The sequence below is a fragment of the Coccinella septempunctata genome, chromosome 1, assembly GCF_907165205.1.
Source record: "Coccinella septempunctata chromosome 1, icCocSept1.1, whole genome shotgun sequence".
Lineage (NCBI taxonomy): Eukaryota > Metazoa > Arthropoda > Insecta > Coleoptera > Coccinellidae > Coccinella > Coccinella septempunctata.
In genome coordinates, this window is record NC_058189.1 from 58477777 (window position 1) to 58484563 (window position 6787).

A 6787-nucleotide genomic window follows, 5' to 3' on the forward strand; every position below is an offset into this window, starting at 1 on the left:
CATGGTTTTCCTAATAGTAACTTGAAGTCGGTTTCAAGGAAAAGAAATAGCTGAATATTCAAGACGAAAAACAGTTTTTTGTGAATAACTCAGAAAAAATCCATTTTAGGGCAAGGGTGTGATGCATGCACTCACATTATTTTTTAACGTAGATTCAATATCTGCCATAAAAAAATTGGGTTCTAATTTAAAAAAAATTGATTTTTCACGATTTTGTCATCCCTAACTTTGAAAGCGATTTTTTCACCCCCTGTATCATGAATCGCGATTTCGATTTTCAAAGTGGATACATCAATCTTACATCTTGAAAAATCCCAAAAATGAAAATTTTCCATCCAAAAACCTCGAAGTTATTCTTGTTTCAGCGGAGCTCTATTTTCGATTTTTATTTCGAATTTTCCCGCTCAGAGAGAATTTTCCAACCAAAACTGAAAAATGTTACATCAAAATTAGTGGGATGATTCATGTCCATTCTTGATAATATTGAATTTGAGAATCGTGGCTATATATGTTTTGGATGTTAGAGAGGAAAGATATTTTTAGTGTTTTTAAATTTCCATCATAACTACAGCAAGTTTTGTTGATGATCGAAACAGGTTGACGATCATATATATGTTTTTAATTTCAAATAATTCAAATGAATTAGGTATTTATGTTTATATCCGTAAGTAAGATTTCATTTTAACATCTGCTGCTTTCTAGTCATGATTAAGGACAACCCAATTGTTTTGTATGTGATCAAACAATAAATGTCCGAAACGTCGACAAAATTCAACTGGGCTTAATTCCCCCTTTTACCAGTATACATAGTCCAATATAGCCACGATTCTCAAATTCAATGTTACATCAAAATAACCTGAAATTTTCTGAGGAATCTATTTCTGCAATAAAAAAATGGTGTTCTAATTTGAAAAACGGAAGTTGACGTCATTTCCGGAAAAACCGGAGGTGCTCATGCCTTGAAAATATTTTAGATTTCATCAGCATCGTGAAATACTTATAAGTGCTGAATTTCATGAAAATACGTTCAGTAGTTTCCCGTATAAATATGGTTGAGGTTCCTCGTGAAAGACCCTGTATTATGTATTATTTATTGCTGTTATATTTTACACCGTTTTCGAATTAAAATATCATTACTTTAGAGACGTGCAATTGTGATGTGATATAATCACATCAATCGAAGGGTTTGAATTGGAGGACCACCAGTAAATAAGTAATAATTGCACCAGATACCTAAAAAATAAAAATATGATTTGGTAAATACTTGATGAAAATCCATAATTGAAATAATTACAGATTATATGATTTTAACAAAAATGAGTTGTCAAACCACGACAAGTGTTTCGCCATCACTATAGCATCTTCAGGTCGGTGAAGCTGAGTTAACCTTCACCCCATATTGTAATAGCGAGTAGTGAAACAAGTGTCGTGGTGAAAAATAAAAGCGAATCAAAGCGAGTTACAAGTAACATATTCAATAACTACCGATGAAATCAATTCGGTTCCAACTGTTAGCATTTTTGATCCATGTATCTTTGGAGATTGAGTTATGAGTGTGTGAATAAGCGTTTCAACCTAAAATAGAAAAATTGAAAGAAATTTCTTTAGATATATTACATTTACGTACAAGGAGTCCTTCCATATGTGTAAATTTGGTCAATGGACACGAAAACAAGAGATTAAGTGTCTTCCTTGTCTGAAAAAAAGAAAAAAAGGTGAATTAAAAGAATTATCTTATTAGAATTCTTTCTGTGGGTGGAGTGGACCGAACAGCTTCATCGAGCGATAAAATTTTCAGATTTTTAATTAGAAAAGTTGCTCTTTGAGAACATGTATCACATTTCCATCGTCGGTTGTTTTTATTGAGAAAAAAACAACTCTAACGGCGACTATCGAAAAATTTCCGAAAAGATGGAATCACCTTCATACAGTGCCAGATATTCGGAATTTTGGTATGGAAATATAGGTTTTCCAACACGCTGAATCCATTGCGAGCAATTTCAAAAGCCTATCTCCCTTCGTTTAGATTTTCATCTTGGGAATGTCATTTTTCAAAAATTGCAATTTCCAATCTGCGATATCTCCTGTTATATTCGTCTGATCCAATTGGGATTTCCAGTTATATAATCAGCGTTGCCTAGACTTCCACCCTAGCACAAAAACTCGATTTCGAAAATCTCGATTTTTTGGGTCAAAAATGAGCAAGGGGTTAGACCCCCCTAAAATGACCTATATGCTACTCTGTCTGAAAATCGGGATGTTCTATTACTGTCTTAGGATATGGAGTGCATAGAATTTGTTGTGAAGATTCTAGAAAACTAAACAATTGATGATTCAATAAAGAATTGCACTCCAGAGAGCTCTTAGAAGTCAACTCGAAAATGAAAAGTGGAAAAAAAAATTATTTTCTACTGATCAGTGCCAGATATTCGGAATTCCGGAGTGGAAATATAGGTATTCGAACACGCTGAATCTATTGCAAGCAATTTCGAAAGCCTATCTCCGTTCGTTTAGATTTTCATCATGGTTGGAAATAGCATTTTTCAAAAATTGCAATTTTCAATCTGCGATATCTCCTGTTATGTTCGTCTAATCCAATTGAGATTTCCGGTAATATAATCAGCCTTGTCTAGGCTTCCACCCTAACACAAAAACTCGATTTAGAAAATCTCGATTTTTTGGGCCAAAAACTCGCCTGGAGATTTATTTAGCCATGAAGACGATGTTGTGAATTTCCTTCAAGTTAGTGAAAGCTTCGTTTCCTTGCTCGTTCGTCAATATCGAGAAACTGACCGAAAGACGAAAGAGAAGTGAATCTCCAAGATGTACCACTGTTTGTGCTTCTGTTTTGTTTTCTATTGAAACTCTATATTTTCTGAGAAATGGTGAAAACAAAATGTGGACTTTCGAAACAATCCCAAAATTTCTGAACAGCCATGTATATCTTACCTCGTTGACGACATGCTGACAATCCGAAAATATACTGATAATCACCAGAATGGTAACTGTGGTTTTCGCTTGAGCAAAAATTATGACATACGCAGGTTGAATATGGATCACTTGAATGAGTGCGTAACAGTTGAAAACGCACAGTGCTATATGGGACAACAACCAAACGATCAGTAGGGGATTCATGAAATCGCAAATTTTACCGATAACAATTTTCATCTCCAAATAGAGATGAATGAATTTCCTCAGATCCTCATCTAGAGAAGACTGGGACTCAGGTTCCTTTCGGATAGCTTTTATCAATCGCTCTCTCAAAGACCGATGCAAGGCTCTGTACATAACTCTCATAACCACCAGTTTTTGACTGACTTGAGCAGCTATTGAAAACTGAACGCCTTGGCAGATGAACATACAGAAATCGTGATAGTTGAATATTTCCATGCCCTTAGTGACGAATGTTGAAAATCCGAAAAAGACGATAAGTGTCCCTGAAACGGTGATATTCATGTGGTTTATCATATAGATTATCCTCCCGCATTTGCAACAGATGAAGTTCCTAATGCCGAAATATTTTCGATTTTGAATTATGTGCGTAAGGTCGTTCAGTTCATCTGCACGCACTATCATCTTGAACTGAACAATTAGGATAGCGATTATCGTATTAATAATCAGAATATGATCGTGGATTTCCAACAAGCATTGCAACCTGTCTTCGCCGCAGGATCTCAACATGTCATAGAGAAAGAAAACAGTACCAGATAAGTTGATGAGTAGGAAAAGGAGAGGAGCAATCAAGCCTGGCTTGGAGTACCAGAATTCGGTCTTCCCATTGTAGTTCGGAGTCATGTGTCGACATTTTCCCCTCATGGGGGATATCAAAGATGTCATCGTCAACGAGTAATGGTATAAACAATTGATGCAGTTATTGTTCCAAACTTCGTTGCCATATTTATCTATAGAGAAGAAATTGAAATATTTCAACACGTCTTTGATTTTTTCGATGTACTTTTTACTCATATCGATTTTGGCTTGGTATCACGATTGTCAATAGTGAGCAGTTAATAGGAGAATAAAACAAAAGTGTAATAGAACATATAGGGAAATTTTGGGTATTGATTATTTAGAAACACATCAAATATAATAGCATTGGAGATATTCGGTAGTTCGGTAAATATGATTATAGAAATCGGATCCTAATGTTGTTTGGCCTTCTTCAACAAATCACCAATAAATGATATCCGAAATCTCGATACTGAAATAAATAAGAAGTACACACCTTAGATATCACCTAATCTTGGAAATTTATTGTGTGGAGGTAAGACATCATTTTTCTCAACCTAGAAATGAATTTATAACATGCCAACTGAATGTGAACATGTTCTTACTTATTGAGCCTAATTGGAATGGTTACCTAGGTTTCCACCTAAGCACAAAAACTCCATTTCGAAAATCTCGATTTTTCAGCTCAAAAATGAGCAAGGGGTTAGACCTATTTGATACTCTGTCTGAAAATCTGGATGTTCTATTACTGTCCTAATATATGGAGTGTATAGAATTTGTTTTAAAGATTCTAGAAAAGCAAACAGTTGACAAGTCAATAGAGAATTGCACTCCAGAGAGCTCTTCGAAGTCAACTCGAAAATGAAATTTGGAACATAAAAAACAATTATTTTCTCCAAAACAATGTCAGATATTGGATAGTTGGGTATGAAAATATGGGTTTTCGAACACGCTCAATCTATTGCAAGCAATTTCGAAAGCCTATCTCCGTTCGTTCAGACATTCATCTTGGAAATGGCATTTTTCAAAAATTGCACATTTCAATCTGCGATATCTCCTGTTATATTATATTATATTCGTGTGATCCAATTTAGATTTCCGGTTATATAATCAGCGTTGCCTAGGCTTTCACTCTAGCACAAAAACTCGATTTTGAAAATCTCGATTTTTGTGTCAAAAACTCGCCTGGAGATTTACTTTGCAATAATACTTAGACGATGTTGCGAATTTCTTTCAAGTTAGTGAAATTTTAGTTTGGCTCGTTCGTCAATATCGAGAAATTGACCGAAAGACGAAAGAGAAGTGAATCTCCAAGATGTTTGTGCTTCTATTTTGGTTTCGATTGAAACTCTTTATTTTCTAAGAAATGGTTAAAACAAAATGGGGACTTTCGAAACAATCCCAAAATTTCTGAACAGCCATATACATATATCTTACCTCGTTGATGACCTGCTGACAATCCGAAAATATACTGATGATCACCAAAATCGTAACTGTAGTTTTCGCTTGAGCAAAAATGATGACATACGCAGGTTGAATATGGATCACTTGAATGAGTGCGTAACAGTTGAAAACGCACAGTGCTATATGGGACAACAACCAAACGATCAGTAGGGGATTCATGAAATCGCATATTTTACCGATAACAACTTTCAGCTCCAAATAGAGATGAATGAATTTTCTCAGATCCTCATCTAGAGAAGACTCTGAGTCAGGTTCTCTTCGGATAGCTTTTATCAATCGCTCTCTCAAAGACCGATGCAAGGCTCTGTACATAACTCTCATAACCACCAGTTTTTGACTGACTTGCGCTGCTATTGAAAACTGGACGCCTTGGCAGATGAACATACAGAAATCGTGATAGTTGAATATTTCCATGCCCTTAGTGACGAACGTTGAGAAACCGAAAAAGACGATAAGTGTCCCTGAAACCGTGATGTTCATGTGGTTTATCATATAGATTATCCTCCCGCATTTGCAACAGATGAAGTTCCTAATGCCGAAATATTTTCGATTTTGAATTATGTGCGTAAGGTCGTTCAGTTCATCCGCACGCACTATCATCTTGAACTGAAAAATTATGATAACGATTATCGTATTAATAATCAGAATATGATCGTGGATTTCCAACAAGCATTGCAACCTGTCTTCGCCGCAGGATCTCAACATGTCATAGAGAAAGAAAACAGTACCAGACAAGTTGATGAGTAGGAAAAGGAGAGGAACAATCAAGCCCGGTTTGGAGTACCAGAATTCGGTCTTTCCATTGTAGTTCGGAGTCATGTGTCGACATTTTCCTCTCATGGGGGAAATCACAGATGTCATCGTCAATGAGTAATGGTATAAACAATTAATGCAGTTATTGTTCCAAACTTCGTTGCCATATTTATCGATAGAGAAGAAATTGAAATATTTCAACACGTCTTTGATTTTTCCTATATGGTTTTTACTCATTTTGGCTTGGTATCACCGTTGTCAATAGTGAGCAGTTAATAGGAGAATATCACTAAATTATGATAGAACATAACGGAAAATTTTGGGTATGGATTATTTGGAAACACATCAAGTGTAATTCATGCATAGGAGATGTTCGATAGTTGGGTAAATATGATTATAGAAATCGGGTCCTAATGTTGTTTGGCCTTCTTCAACAAATCACCAATAAATGATATCCGAAATCTCGATACTGAAATAAATAAGGAGTATTATACACCTTAAATATCACCTACCCTTGGAAATTTATTGTGTGAAGGTAAGACATCATTTTTTTCAACCTAGCAATGAATTTATAACTTGCCAACTGAATGTGAACATGTTCTCACTCATTGAGCCTAATTGAAATCAAGAAAGGAGTGAGTGAATGAGCCAGTAGTTTGCAATATCCGAGGCAATATCAATATGTGATTCAAAGTGAGATGTCATTCAGGTGAAGGAGTAGAAAAAGAAGAAGTGTTCGCATACTCAGCTCGTATTCAAACTTCCAAAGTACAATGAAATTTGGCCAGGAAACGTAGACAAATAATGTTGCCTAAAAAATTTCAATATACAGGTTGAGTCT

General features: G+C 35.4%; 1 long non-coding RNA gene across 1 annotated transcript; it reads left to right on the plus strand.

Moving 5' to 3' along the window:
• The first annotated feature begins 514 nt into the window (after positions 1–514).
• LOC123322862 lies at positions 515–782 on the plus strand. The gene is made up of 2 exons (XR_006539224.1): positions 515–646; positions 703–782. It is a non-coding gene; the product is annotated as an uncharacterized LOC123322862 (long non-coding RNA).
• Positions 783–6787: the final 6005 nt, after the last annotated feature.